At 41.8% G+C, this 16,214-nt stretch overlaps 1 protein-coding gene across 1 annotated transcript in view; it reads left to right on the top strand.

Moving 5' to 3' along the window:
* The window catches only part of crls1 (cardiolipin synthase 1), a 404,081-nt gene that overhangs the window by 5,689 nt on the left and 382,178 nt on the right, over positions 1–16,214 (top strand). The window lies entirely within an intron of this gene.

The following is a 16,214-nucleotide window of genomic DNA, read 5'->3' as shown; positions in this document are numbered from 1 at the left end:
CACTGAGCCAGTTGCTCAAACAGACAAGCCTGTCGGTGAAATGCCGCTCCTCTGTCTTCATAACAGTCAAAGCACGAGACTGAAGTTCCCACAGGGGTCAGAATAATGCGCTGCGATGTGCAGTCGACCCGTCGGCTGCGATCCGAATGATCTCACGGAGCCCCTCGTCCTCCACGATGTTGAACTGTAGCCCCCATTTAGCTATCGCTGCTGTTGTCCCGGCGTCTCTCCGGCAAACTTTCAAGCGTGGTCTGCTGAGCATCGGCTGTGAGCCTGGCTCGCTGTTTAACACCTTTCCTTGTATCCATATCTCTCGCTAGAATCTCCCACCATCCAACTAACAACAACAACGTCAAGCCTTTGGGCTCTGAGACTACGGGGCGGGCCGAGGACAAATACACATGCGTTAATCGCACGTTAAAATAATTAGTGGCGTTAAAAACTGTTTGCTTTATTAACGTGTTAACTTGACAGCCCTATTTATTACATGTGAGGTTTATAACAAAGCTCTGAAGCCGCTTCAGCCATGAATCTACGTATTTACTATATTTTCATACGGCTGCTTAATTAATTGCCATATCACTATGTTGCAATATTCAAATTGCAGACAGCATAATATGTTAAAGCTAAAAATGTGATGCAACATTCTGAATTGAGTATTGTCGAGCTGCAGAGGCATACAGATCATTAGTTCAATGGTAATGTTGTAAATATGATCGTGCCATCCTATAATAACCCCAGTATCAGTCAGAATGATGGATTAAACGTGCACGTTGTGTTGCAGGTATATCACCGCGGTGACCACAGCGGCGTCGGGCTACAGCTACTGGCACTACGGGCGAAACACTGTCAAAGTGCTGAACACCAGATCACTGTGAAAGAAAGACTCTGATCAGACGGACGGATGGTCGCCAGGAGCTCCAGACACCAAGTAACCGTGACAACCCATTTATGAGTCGCCATGACAATGACATGCCATAACCAACCGAGGACGCAGATGTTTTTTTTCCTGCAACACCACAAACACCCAGCAGCTGCTCTGACACTCGCACCGGAATACCATCCACACACACACACACACACACACACACACACACACACACACACACACACACACACACACACACACACACACACACACACACACACACACACACACACACACACACACACACACACACACACACACACACACACACACACCACACACACACACACACACACACACACACACACACACATGTCGAGTGTACTGTATGATAAGTGATCTGGTAAGAGCTTCTAGTTTTTCTTAGTTTTTCAATCAAGACGTTGCAACGTCAACATTGTCAGTTTTGTAAACCTATGATTAAATGAAAAAAAATTCAGCTGGGTCTCTGTGTGTGTGTGTGTGTGTGTGTGTGTGTGTGTGTGTGTGTGTGTGTGTGTGTGTGTGTGTGTGTGTGTGTGTGTGTGTTGTGTGTGTGTGTGTGTGTTGTGTGTGTGTGTGTGTGTGTGTGTCGTAAGATTAAATACACATGTTTAATCTAACGACACACAAATCTGACAGTTTATCCATTTTGGAAGCAGAAGCTGTTAATTAATTGATCAATTAATAGCAATGTCACCAGGGTGTAAATTAAGAATCATCTTAAGCTATTTTCTTGCCTTAAATTGACTTGTTGCAGCGTCTTCAGCGTACGTATTGTTTTATATCACACTAATACTACATTATTTCTGTGTTTTAGACTCCCTTTGGGGTCAGGGAAACTAAGGGTACTTTTCTGACACTTAACATTTAAGAAACGGCAGAATAATCCCTGGTAAAAGATAATAGCATATTGCTGAAGCCCCAGGAGAAAACCCCGAACTCGATGCATCTGGTGAACACCTACACATCACAGATCTAAAGCTGCTGCCATGTTCACATCACATGGTTCAGTCCCCAGTGACGCCGATACAAAAACACATCTTTAAAAAGCTTATTTTCTTTTAACTGTTGAACCTCCTAAAATCATTATACGTTTAAAATGTGTTTTAACTTTGAAACGACGGAAAGGTTCTCAATACGCCAAACCTTTGTAAGTGCTAGTTTATCTTAACATCTGTTCCTCAGGGGCTGCTGTGAGATCTGAGTCGTCTGCTTATTCCCTCCCGCTGCAATGCCCACGTTCTTCCCGCCTAAAGATCAGTACGCCGGAGGGCCTTCAGAGAACCAGCCGCTGCACTCCTCTGGCGCTCGCCCTGCGTCTGACCCCGCTTCCTATTCTCCCCTCAAGCAACGGTAAAGCGCCGTGAGCGAAGCGTCCCCGAATAACCCGCTCAAATCTCCTGCTTTCTTCCAAGCGATTCGGTTTTACTTCTGACCGCGTGCCGATGACTGCCGGGCTCACATTTGTTTGCGTGGCCTTGTGTGGGAAGTGTGCTCATTATGTCTTCACTGGATCGTCGGTGTCTCGTTCTCAATGAGGGAGTCATCGCAGGGAACAAGTGTGTTTTCTTACTGCCATACACGCTTTGCTTTACTTGTTGGTGTTTATGGTCAGAAGTGCTCAACAAAGGCACATTGTTTGAATTATTTTGACTATAGTTAAAATCAGAAGAACATATATTTGAACCCTCCTGTTGTCTTCGTTTCCCCTTACTTTGGTGTTCGCGGTGACATGTGACCGGTCCTGTTTTAACTGCTATTCCATTAACACACAAACATTAATCATCACCACATTTCATTTAACACCTGTGTGTGTGTGTGTGTGTGTGTGTGTGTGTGTGTGTGTGTGTGTGTGTGTGTGTGTGTGTGTGTGTGTGTGTGTGTGTGTGTGTGTGTGTGTGTGTGTGTGTGTGTGTGTGTGTGTCATCCAAAGTTCAATGAAAGTGTTGATCAGCAATTTAATATGTTCAAATGTCTCCTGTGAAGGATGTCATGAAGCCTGAATGCAATCGAATGTAAAACTAAAAAGATGAAAGTAGTAAATCGGTCAGATTTGACCCGACGACAACAGGAGGGATTTAATGGATTATCACAGACTGGTTCTTCTTAAAGTCAGGAGTCTGTTTTGAAATCGCCCAGATGCTATACATTAAATTAAACACCCCGAATTCAATGAAAGTAATACAGCTTTATTTATTAAGCACTTTAAAACCTGCCGACCAAAGTGCTGTACGGTCAAATAGACGAACACAAAATCACACAGCTCACACACCATAAAACAAGTACAAGTAAAAGCAGCAATCTAAAACATGTCGATACGCTAAGGAGAAGAGGTCAATGTAATGTACATTTTTATTGCAAAGAACATTAATTAAATGCAATAACCACAATGAAATATAAAAACCTCTTATTCCGACATAAAAACATTAAAAAAAAGAAAGATCAAATCTAGAACAACAGGACGGTTAAATTAGTGAAGTTCTGCTGCATCCGATCCGATAATTACTAAGTCCATTTGGGAAAGTTTATAGTTTGGACCAAGCCCCCCAGGTTCCTCATGCTGAGTTTGGGGAGGGGTCTTTTTAATTAGATGCATGCTGCGAGGAGGGGTCTTTAATTAGCAGCGCCTCAGAGCGGACCCAGCTGCACGGATCATGATTGACAGATATCTTTGATTCCCTCTGGGTCGCTGTCTGTGAAGAGATTTAGACGCAGAGTCAACACGACGATAGATGCATGAATAATGAAATGTATCCCAGAGTTGTGGTGAGAGTCAGGCTTCCTAGTTATACACCTTTTAGGAGAGACTTGTTCATTATAATTATCATCTGAAACTTGCAGCTTCTAATTTAAAAGCATGCATACTTTGAAGTGGTCGGTCATTCTTCAGATATTCTTGAAACCATATTACACTGTTTCGAGCAGCGGTGTCAAACTCAAACACACAGTGGGCCAAAATGAAAAAGTGGGTACTAGTGGAGGGCCGGAGTGGTTCAATGTTTATTGCAGAACTTATTGAAATGAACTTATTGCACAAATTAAACCTGGAACTAACAAAGCTTACATTATTGCCTATAAAAACAACATTAAATAATCAGTTGCAGTCATTTCTCATGGCTCTATCTGCAGCTTCTCTGAGTCATTTCTTATGAGTACATTTCTCCACAGGCCAACAGCAGCTTCAAAGAAACTATTTCCCTCAAAGAACAAACCAAACATGCCCTGTTGTCGTGAGAGAGAAAGTGCAGAAGGAAGCATCCATTGAACTCAGTGTGCTGCTCTGAGATGCTAGTTCAGACACTTGGCGTCTCATCAGGGTGCAAGGTCATCAATGTTTGGGCTCTGAGCGGAGGAGACCCTCAGGATGGAGTGAAGGTGCAATATACCGGCGGGCCAGATCTAATAGGAATTAGAAATTATCCTGCGGGCCGAAATTAAATCCACCAAGGGCCTGATTTGGCCCCCGGGCCTTGAGTTTGGCCCCCCTGGTTTAAATCAATCAATCAATTAGCCTAACATTGCTTTTTATCGTTGTCATATTGAAGAGTAATCGATGCCATGATTTCAGGAAATGACTCACTTTCCTTTTGATATTTGAGCAGATTGAATGTGTCATGGAAGGATTTGTATTTGTTGTTACGACAGGAGTTCCTTTCAGACAGCAATACATGTACTCTGTTTGAAATGTACAGGGATTGCTGAAGTATGCATGATAGAGATATTAATGAGAGGAAATATTACGCCCAGTTTCTAGGTTCATATTTGAATGTTGTGCTTCTCCCAGACAACTCCAAAAAGCGTTAAAGGGCATCTTTAAGGAAGCACTGCAAGGCCTTTCTCCACCACTAGATGGAAGAACCAGAAATGTGAAGACACTCTTTTTTTCACTTACCTCTTTGCTATTTTCATATTGGATCATAAAGCACATCTCTCTGATTACTGCTGCATACAAATAGTCATTAAGACTAAAATAATTCTCAGCGCATTTAGCACCGAATGATTGACAGGTATTCAAAGTGGTTCTCCCTGCAGTCATTACTATCTCATGCTGCAGTGTTTTTAGAGGAATGTCAGTGAGCTGAGATGCGCACCAACCTACATTGTAAATTAAACTATGTGATTAAATAAACCTCAATTTTAGGTGATCAAAAAAAAGTGTCTAAACTAAACATAATGAAATTTGTCTTGAGGTTTTCTTTCTAAAATGTGTTAAAATTCTTGTAAGAAAAAACATCAAAGGTGCAATTATCCCGCCCGTTGGTCAATAACTCAATAAATACATTATTGGCTTACTAGAATGCTCAAGCAGCCATTTAGTGAGAGAAGCGGCATGCTTTCTCTCAAAGAGACGGCAGAAATAAATGCGGAGACGCTAGTTTCAGAGAAGTAAATAACCTGGTTACAGCCCCCATGTTTCTTTATTTGTCTTCATTCTTCGTCTGTCAGTCAGTGTTGATCCGGTGTATCTCGTGGCGTAATTGTGCTTCCATTTTTGACAAGACATCCCCGGAAAAACAAAGCTCCAGATCTCCGGAGACCGCCCTTGTTTGGAGAGGTTTGAAAGTATAACACAGTGATACAGATGCTTTAGAGATGGAGGCGAGAGAATGAGCTTCACACTTCACAGACGGCTGAATCACTCTAACAAGGACACATTTTGGATCTGTGCTTATGTCAGCTCGGCCCTCCGGCTGCCGCTCGCTGCAGTCAGCCCTCCATCAAGTGAGTCAACGCTGCTCCTGCAGAGATAAAACACGCCTAAATCTGCTCCACAGCATCTCAGGATACTCTCTGGTAACACTTAGTACACGGAGAAAGGCCAAAATCAGCACAAAAGCTTTATCGTGCTTTAGTATTGGTTTCCTGTTAAGAAAGATAGATGGATGGGTATGTAGATAGGTAGGTGGATGGATGGATGGATGGATGGATGGATGGATGGATGGATATATATATATATTGGTAGGTAGGTAGGTAGGTAGGTAGGTGGATGGATGGATGGATGGATGGATGGATGGATGGATAGATGGATGGATGGATGGATGGATAGATAGAGAGAGATAGTTGGATGGATGGATAGGTAGATAGATAGATAGATGGATGGATGGATAGATGGATGGATGGATGGATAGATAGAGAGAGATAGTTGGATGGATGGATAGGTAGATAGATAGATAGATGGATGCATGGATAGATAAATGGATGGATAGATAGATGGACAGATGGATAGATACAGTAGATAGGTAGATGGATGGATAGATAGATAGATAGATAGATAGGTGGATGGATGGATAGATAGATAGATAGATAGATAGATGGATAGATGGATGGATGGATGGATGGATACTTAGATACTTTATTAATCAAATTGGGAAATTATTTTTGTTACAGGACCAGTATGTTCAACATTAAAATACAAATACTTAAAAAGTGGACAGTTAACAATTACAAATAAAATAAAAATGAAAAATAGTAACATTCTGGATAAAATACAAACAATTCTGGATTAAAGGTAGACTGCTTTAGTTCCCACTTACAGCCCAAAAAGCTTACTGCGTTTTACTTGAACTCCTTTTAAAGAAATCAGTCATCCTTAAGACTGCTAATCATCTGCAGTTTGAATACTAAATCATCATGCTGAAAAGACTCTTTGATATCCCCCGTATCTACAATGAAATGCTCAATAAACGATTCTGCGTCGTTTTCGTTGAGCGATCTTGATGCTGCTTGTATTTTGTAAAGATCAATCAAGGATGTTTTTGAGCTCTTTGTCTACTAACAACATTTCAGTGTGAAGACCTGATACCTTGTGAACGGAGGATATCTGCCTCCTTTCACAATCCTACACACTTGTAAGCACTTCGTGGCAAACAAGAAGTCATTGAATGCTTTTTAAGTTACAAATCAGAATTTAAAACCCCATACAGGTACATCGCGGCGACCCCTCATCCTCATCCGACCTCCCACTTCAGTCTTTCATCAGTTCTGGCTGTTCCAAGATTTCCAACACTGACACCAAAGCCTCTCTCCAGGAGATCTGAAGGCAAGCGTTCAACCCTTTGAAGGCTTCAAGAGGATAAGATCTGAAATGATGAAGCGTAGATATGCTCGACCTGCTCTTAAGACAAAACGCTTTTCAAAATCATGCATCCCCTCTGCACTCAAACTTTAAAATTCTTGATCGTTTTTTATTTGTTTTAACTTGATTATTTATTTATTTATTTATTGTGATGCTATGAAATTACTTATCGTGTAAATTGGAATGAGCCACATCTCTGCTCCCGGGTGGATCTGTGTGTTATCTTCATGTATGTTCCTGCCCGTCTACATGTCATAAGCTGCTCACACCCAGTTGCCCCTTGCGGGATTCATAACGTTGTTGATTGATTGATTGGTTGATTGATTGATTGGTTGATTGATTGATTGATTGGTTGATTGATTGATGATTTGGCATGGAAACAGTGGTCAACAAATCTAGACCGCCATTAAATTAGGCACTTACTTAGACGATGAATGTTTCCATATCCAGGATAGATCAGTGTTGGGTCCTAGATTTCCATAACAATGGATAGATAGATGGATGGATGGATGGATAGATGGATGGATATATATATATTGGTAGGTAGGTAGGTAGGTAGGTAGATGGATGGATAGATGGATGGATGGATGGGTGGATGGATGGATGGATGGATGGATGGATGGATGGATGGATATATATATATTGGTAGGTAGGTAGGTAGGTAGGTAGATGGATGGATAGATGGATGGGTGGATGGATGGATAGATGGATGGATGGATGGATATATATATATATATATATATTGGTAGGTAGGTAGGTAGGTAGGTAGGTAGGTGGATGGATAGATAGATGGATGGATGGATGGATAGATAGATGGATGGATAGATAGATAGATAGATGGATGGATAGATGGATATATAGGTAGGTAGGTAGGTAGGTAGGTAGGTAGGTAGGTGGATGGATGGATGGATGGATGGATAGATAGATAGATAGATTTTGTACACTTCGAAGGAGGTTGGTAGAGCATTCATTGAGACGATGATAGTCAGTCATTGTCTCAGAGCTGTACATGAAGATGGGTTCAACAGTTGTCCTTCACAGATATAGTTTCAATGGGTCAGATCTGCTTGTGTTTTCCTGCTTATAGAGTGGTGCAGGAAAGAGTCCTCAAACCCGGAAATTACTTATTACTTCCGGTTTCCTCGTCTTGAACATCTGACGGCTTTTTAGGGAGAAGAGCAATTAAAATAAGTATTTTCTAAAGGCTTTTATCTTAAGGATAAGGGTGCTGCTGGCACAACATCCTGTGCTGTTGACATCGTTGGCAGAAACCAGTAAACATGTCGGCATTTCTCATTTCTTCGCTGCTCAGTGGGATCGTTTCCTTTCAAATGTGAGCAGGCACAAAGACTCTGAACCGAACTTCACTTCAAACTCGACTGGTTATGAAACCTGCGCTGAATCAGAGTCCTTATGGTCCTTACAGCAGGCCTACACAGCAGCACCAGTACTAATCCATATGGGCACTATAGCCACACACACACACACACACACACACACACACACACACACACACACACACACACACACACACATGCTCGCACACACTTGCGTCTTTTCTGGTCCTGAAATAGCTCTCAGCCTCCCACTCTCCCTTATATAAGCTCTGAGCACTGGTGGTGAAGACTGGGGCGTGTGCAAGTTTGTGTGTGCGTGTGTGTTAGCGCATGTGCTTGTTTATGTGTGTGTGTGCACGTGTGCGCCTCTGTCTGTGTGAGTGCCAGCAGTGTGTGGGCAGCAGGAGTGTCTTGAGTCTTATATGTGTGTGTGTGTGTGTGTGTGTGTGTGTGTGTGTGTGTGTGTGTGTGTGTGTGTGTGTGTGTGTGTGTGTGTGTGTGTGTGTGTGTGTGTGTGTGTGTGTGTGTGTGTGTGTGTGTGTGTGTGTGTGTGTGTGTGTGTGTGTGTGTGTGTGTGTGTGTGTGGAAACATTCGCCTGTGTGTTTCTGTCAGTGCGGAAATTTGGAAAAACACATTCGTAGAGAAAAAAATCCAGTTTTTATCTCCAAAATGCAGCTTTTAGTGAGACAGTGGTACAGGTGGGAAGGGGCCCTATTACGCTCATCGTCAGGTGTATATCAGTATGTAGTGTCTCTACTGGGACACGTCTCCATGCTTTAATGTTCAAAAAGCTTTTTTTTTGTCTCATACTGTCTGTGCTGCAGCACCTCTTTTCACCCTCCGTCTGAAATCAGAGCCCAGTCTGCTCTGATTGGTTAGCTGGCTTGCTCTGTTCTGATTGGTCAACCGCTTAGCGATGTCCCGCCCCTTAGCACCCGGCATCACATACCGGGTGTTTCTCAATGTCGAGTAAAGCTGCTCCAGAGCCACTATTTCAAGCATACTACGTCATCGAGTGCCGCCGAAGGACTGTTCCAATGTCCAGCATACTTGGAATTCTACCGAGCCTGGCGTACTTCGTAGCGAGACATTTCGAGGCTGCACATGTGTAGACTCCGCGGTCTTAAAATCCCCACAATGCTTTGCGCACGGAGCAATTCCCCCAAATCTGTGGCGGAAAATGTAAGGCCTCTCATATGACGCACACCTGCACACTTGCTCGCCTGTTCCACTCTTCGTTTTCCGAATGCCAGGAAGTATTCTTGCCTCGCTTCTGAAGCAAGTGACTCGGAAGACATGTGCTACCAAGCAAGCGTACTCGACATTGAGAAACAGCCGCTATGTGTTGGAGTACTAGCTAATAGAAGCATTTCAGGCAGGGGGCGAGTGTGTGGGACGGAAACTCCCTATGGAGGGAGCACAGGGATTTGTACGTGCACTAAACCCTGTATAACACTACAGGAGAGGGAAGCCTAAAGCTTCTAAAGGGTTTATGTGGAAGGAAAACAATTCTCCTTTCTCTATTTTCAGAATAATACTCTTTGTGATAGAAGAAGTCTGCAGTGTATCTGTTCCACTAAGACACTCTGGTACACGTCTTCCTCTCCTTCACAATTTCTGCCGATCTTGTCTTTGTGTGACCAGCTGCCTCTGTTGCAGAAGGACCTTGTGGATTGAAGGCTTTTATAAACTGTGTCTACTTGCTGAAAGAATCTCAAGGAAGTGTGAATATGTGAGAGGAAAAACAATATTGAACAATCTCCACCTTTTTACGATGAATGTTTTTGTTAAAACTGGCGAGAAACTGGATATAATTATCCTTATTCAAGATTATCCAACCAGTTTTTTCGGAAATGAATCCCCGAATGTTACGTTATGGACTCCTTAATGCAAATTGATCAGAAACATTTTGAACCTGATCCAACATAATACAAACCCTCCTTCCTTTCCTCCGCCTAGCTCACACGTGTCAAACTCAAGGCCCGGGGGCCAAATCTGGCCCTTGGTGGATTTAATTTCAGCCCGCGTGATAATTTCTAATTCCTATTAGATCTGGCCCGCCGGTATATTGCACGCACACCTTCCCTCCATCCTGAGGGTCTCCTCCGCTCAGAGCCCAAACATTGATGACCCTGCACCCGAGATGAGACGCCAAGTATCTGAACTAGCATCACAGAGCAGCACACTGAGCAACCCTGTCTCCTAAATATTACGTTCCCACAGAACTAAACTGCATTCTCAATTACGTTGAGCAAGAAACGTATTTTCTCCCACGTTACGTTTGTTATGAACGTATCTTAAATACGTTTATATCTTTGCTATTTATTGTCTTGCTTATAATAATGATAATAGTCATTTATAAATATCATTTTAGAGCACACATTTGAAATCAGTAGGCGAGGCTGTAATTTCTCCAGCTGTTACTCTCATGAGCGAGGCAGAACATAATAGTTTTTAACATGCCAAAAAGCTGATGTGTCGTTTATTGCTCCTCAAACGTTAAAACAAATCCACTTACGTGTTTCTGTACTTCCTCTAAGAAGAAAGGACAGTATCAGAAGATCTCTGTGACGCCAGATGTGGTGTTGTTAATGCGATATGATATCCGAAAAACATTTCAGTTTAGGATGGCCGAAGACACGACACTACCCATAATCCCCAGCTATCGTTTGGGACTACAGTCCCGTTGACAAACCCCGTGACAAACCCAAGCTCTGTGATTGGATGTTGGAGTGGCAGTGCGCCAAGGTTACGCCGAGCGTCAAGCTCTTTGAAATAGAACGAAACCACGGCAGACTATTCAAAACTGGACTCGAACGCCCCCCCAGAACTACACATGCTGGCTATTGTGTTTAGCAACATGTTCTCTATGGCACGTCTCTACTGGGAATTGTAGTTTTAAAAGACGTTTTTGTTTTTCCAAAAATTAGAAGTTGACAGTATTAAACTGTGTACAGCCCTGGAGGTTTAGGCGATAGGAAGCACATTGGTGTGTACACATTTAAAACATGTAATTACCACATGGGTGAAAATCGCTTGTATCCATAATGGGCAGCATTAATTCTACTCCACTACAATTCAGAGGTTAACCTGGTATTTTTACTCCATTACATTTACTTTAGCAACTCTGCAGATTCTGATTAATGATGTGGAATATAAACAACCCTTAAATCAGACTAAAATTCAGGGAAAGGTGATTGTCAAGTGGCAACAATCAGGCGAGATATTTGATAGTTGGTGCTTGAGAAGACGAAACATGTATCTGCAGATCTTTATAAAGTATATTCATTACTCGTTATTCTCTACTAATAGTTAATTACAAGACATCTATCAATATGTGTGTACCTCCACCATTAAACTGTCAAATTCTGCACATTTCTTATACTATCTACATACATAAGAGTATAATTAATGTCTATAATATCAGTTAAAATAAGTGCTTCAACATAGTTAACATTGCAGGAAAGCAATACATTAGACGTTAAGTACTTTGTCAGGCTTAATATTTATCTGTAGATAGATACCCCCAACGTGTTTTTCTTATTTGAAAGAAGACCTTAACCTAAAGTATTATTTACTGTTTAAATAGAGGTTAATTAGTTTGTATGTTTTGCACATCCTCCTATTAATATCTTTGTACATCCTGCACTAAACTGTTTTATTGTAGAGATCACTTACAGTATCTTCTTGATTTTGTATATTCTATATTTCTATCACAGACCTTCTACTTTCCTCCTATGAAAGTATGTACTCTTAATATTTTTTTCATCAAATAACATTATTCAACAAAAATAATTCAATAACTTGCTTTAACCACTAGGCGGTGCACACAAGGTACACACAGCATACTAATAATAACTTTGTATTAGGACACTTATGTATGTATAACATCTGAATATGTGTAGTTTTATTCATGTTTTTACATAATTTTACAGGATATTGCTATACTATTTCTCATGCTTTACTTCTACACATTAATATCTGATTTGTAAAACATCACAGACAGAAAGGCATATCCGCCATTTAATGGTAAGCTATTGAAATTGTGATTCCATAGATGTGTCTCCCATCACTCAAATTCCCTGACTATTCTCTCAACTCAGTATTTACATTCTTATATTCAAAGAAAATCAGTCCTTTTCTATCAGCTGTGCACCGTTATGGTGTAAATGTAACCTATCTACCAATTGGATCAAATATAAAAGTCAGCCGAATTAGTATTGATACTGCAAGGAGACGTATTTTGTGAAAAGAAATGCAAGGTGTTGTTTAATTGTTGATATATTTATGATCCACGTCACATATTCAGTTTTGGCGGCAGTTCTCCTGTTTGTCTCTCTCATCGTGGCTCTATAAATAAAGAACTACAGCAGATGTGTAATATTTAATGCAGCCGAACTGTGTATTACAATGCCGTTATGTGATGACCTCCAAAGAGAAAAGCAAGAACACTCGGAATAAAGTATTATTATTATTTTATTTTTTTCGGATATCATATGGCATTAACATCATATCCCAACATGCATTGCGGCTAAACATCCAATCAACGAGCTTCAAGCTGAGGATCTTGGGTAATCTGTTCAGTGGGTTTGTGTGTATCCTCAAAATGTCCCTTATAGGCTTACGTCTGTTTCCGGTGACTTTATTTACGGCTAAAAAGCCCAAGATTATAGAATTAAACGAATAAATAAAAACAAGGATAATTGTGTGTTATTGTTGAGTAAATAAGGAAAAAAAGATTTTCAAAAATATAGATTTCAGTATTTTGAGGCTCTAAGCCCCATTTCTTTTCCTCAAAAAAAGTCCGACATTATACGATTTAAAATAAAAACACTGGCATGTAATTTACGTTAGAATAAATAGAATGGTTTTGAATAATAGATGAGAGTAAAATCTACGTCACTTTATGGCCCCGCCCACATTTGGGGAAACCAACGCTGTCATTTGAACGGCGATCAAGCCTGAAGCCACAGAGCTCTTCTGATACTGTCCTTTCTTCTTAGAGGAAGTACAGAAACACGTAACTCTGGATTTGTTTTAATGTTTGAGGTGCAATAAACGACACAGCAGCTTTTTGGCATGTTAAAACTATTATGTTCTGCCTCGCTCATGAGAGTAACAGCTGGAGAAATTACAGCCTCGCCTACTGATTTCAAATGTGTGCTCTAAAATGATATTTATAAATGACTATTATCATTATTATAAGCAAGACAATAAATGGCAAAGATATGTAGAAAATAAACATATTTAAGATACGTTCATAACGAACGTAACGTAGGAGAAAATACGTTTCTTCCATCCATCCATCTTCTCCCGCTTATCCGTGGTCGGGTCGCGGGGGTAGCAGTTCCAGCAGAGAGCCCCAAACTTTCTTTTCCCTGGCGACATCAACCAGCTCTGACTGGGGGATCCCCAGTGTTGGGAAAGTTCACTTTCTACATGAACTAGTTCAGTTCACAGTTCACACATTTTAAAATGAACTAGTTCAGTTCATAGTTCATAATTCAAAATGTTGAACTAAAGTTCATGGTTTCAAAAATGAACTAATTTATAGTTCATCGTTCTTTTTTCAATACGTTGCTGCGAGCTATCATTTGTCTCCTGTACGATGTTAATGGGCCATTTCAATGTTTACAATATCCTCAGAGGGCCGTACAAGTTATTGACCTCTGCTTAAAAAAACTAAAATCACAGCCCATTCATTTCATTCTGTGCAAAGAAAAAGCAACCTCTTCATCCAGATATCTCACCATGACTCGCGTATGCATGCACGTGCAGGGTGTGGCGTGACCACAAAAACAGAAAGATAATTTATGGACACAAGATGTGTGCAAATGTATTTAGTTTCCTATCCATGTGAACATGATTTAAGTGGGGGGGGGACCTAACCTCCTCTAGGGGGGTCCGGGGGGCATGCTCCCCTGGGAAGATTTGTTGCACTTTGAGAGCAACATTAGGAGATCTATGGACACATCTCTCAACACCCAAACACAACTGTAAGCAGATTTTCTTTTAATGTATGGATATTTGACAAATCACTCCCCTTTCAAACTGTATTCTTCTTTATTAATAACTGTCATATAGTATTTTATACCTGTTTACTTTATTCTCTTATTTTTTTTATAACTATAATGATCATATAAAGATGGGCCTTTACCTCACTGGTTGTAGACAAAGCTTCTTATATTCGTTAGCATAGCTAGCTAACCAGATGCTAATGATAACAACAAAGTTATTGACTGTATGACAGATGAGCAGATCGCCACTGGGCTTTCAACTAAAGACACAGACACGCAGAAACTGCGGCATGTGTATGGACTTATCGGTACTGCAATTTCTGAAGTGCTGGAGTGGCGTTCTGGTGCTCTCGTCAGAACTGCACCCCTGTCAGTCGAGATATATACCACGTGATGACACGTTAGGCTCGTGTTGTGTTCAAGGACCCTGACCTTGGCCAGGAAAAACAGGCACTCGCTTGTTTCATTTTTTTATTTTTTGCGTGTGTTTATAAATTACCTCGAGGGCCGTACCAAATTGTCTCGCGGGCCGTATACGGCCGGAGGCCGGAGGTTTCCCACCCCTGCCGTAGAGTCTCACTCTGAGCGAGTGCTGCTGCAGAGCTCTGCTCTCGGCTTCGTCCATACTAATTCATTCATTCATTCAATGCTCGCCGGTTCCGCGGTTCCACATTGTTTGTTGTGAGGAGTCTGATATATTTAGTATATTTATATTTTAGTGCGACAGCCAGGGGTGACAGGCGCGTACGTGTCACAGGCAGCTTGCTGTTGCCAGATTGGGTGGTTTTCCGCATTATTTTGAAGCCTGTTTACGGTGTGTTTTAACTGGGTTTTCGGCTGAAAGGCATATGAAACGCCGTTATAATACAGTGCTGAGAATGAACGCACTTTTGAACGCCGTTATACAGCGCTGAGAATGAACGCGTTCTCAATTACGTTCATCTAGCGGAAATACAGTACGTTCAGTTCACGTTCGCCCAAAATATGAACGCGTTCATGAACGATCGTTCATTGAACGCGTTCAGGTACATCACTGGGGATCCCAAGGCGCTCCCAGGCCAGCGAAAAGATATAATCCCTCCACCTGGTCCTAGGTCTACCCCTTGGTCTCTTCCCAGCTGGACGTGCCTGGAACACCTCCCTAGGGAGGCGCCCAGGTGGCATCCTAACTAGGTGCCCGAACCACCTCAACTGGCTCCTTTCGACGCGAAGGAGGAGCGGCTCAACTCCGAGTCCCTCCCTGATGACCGAACTTCTCACCTTATCTCTAAGGGAGACACCAGCCACCCGGCGGAGGAACCCCATCTCGGCCGCTTGTATCCGCGATCTCGTTCTTTCGGTCATGACCCATCCTTCATGACCATAGGTGAGGGTAGGAACGAAAATGGCCCGGTAGACAGAGAGCTTTGCCTTCCGGCTCAGCTCCCTTTTCGTCACAACGGTGCGGTAAAGCGACTGCAATACCGCTCCCGCTGGTCCGATTTCTTGCTAAACGTAATTGAGAATGCAGTTTAGTTCTGTGGGAACGTAATTTTTAGGAGACAGGGTTGCACTGAGTGTAATGGATGCTTCCTCCGACAACAGGGCATGTTTGTTTTTTTCTTTGAGGGAAATAGTTTTTTTGAAGCTGTTGTTGGCCTGTGGGAAAATGTAATCATAAGAAATGAATGCAACTGATTATTTAATGTTTAATGCTGTTTTTATAGGCAATAATTTAAGCTTTGTTAGTTCCAGGTTTAATATGTGCAATAAGTTCATTTCAATAAGTTCTGCGATAAACATTGAACCAGTCCGGCCCGCGACTAGTACCCATTTTTTTATTTTGGCCCACTGTGTGTTTGAGTCTGACCCCCCTGGTCTAGCTGCGTCTTTG

The sequence above is a fragment of the Pseudochaenichthys georgianus genome, chromosome 15, assembly GCF_902827115.2.
Source record: "Pseudochaenichthys georgianus chromosome 15, fPseGeo1.2, whole genome shotgun sequence".
In the NCBI taxonomy this organism is placed as follows: Eukaryota; Metazoa; Chordata; class Actinopteri; order Perciformes; family Channichthyidae; genus Pseudochaenichthys; species Pseudochaenichthys georgianus.
This window is presented reverse-complemented; position numbering and strand designations above follow the sequence as displayed.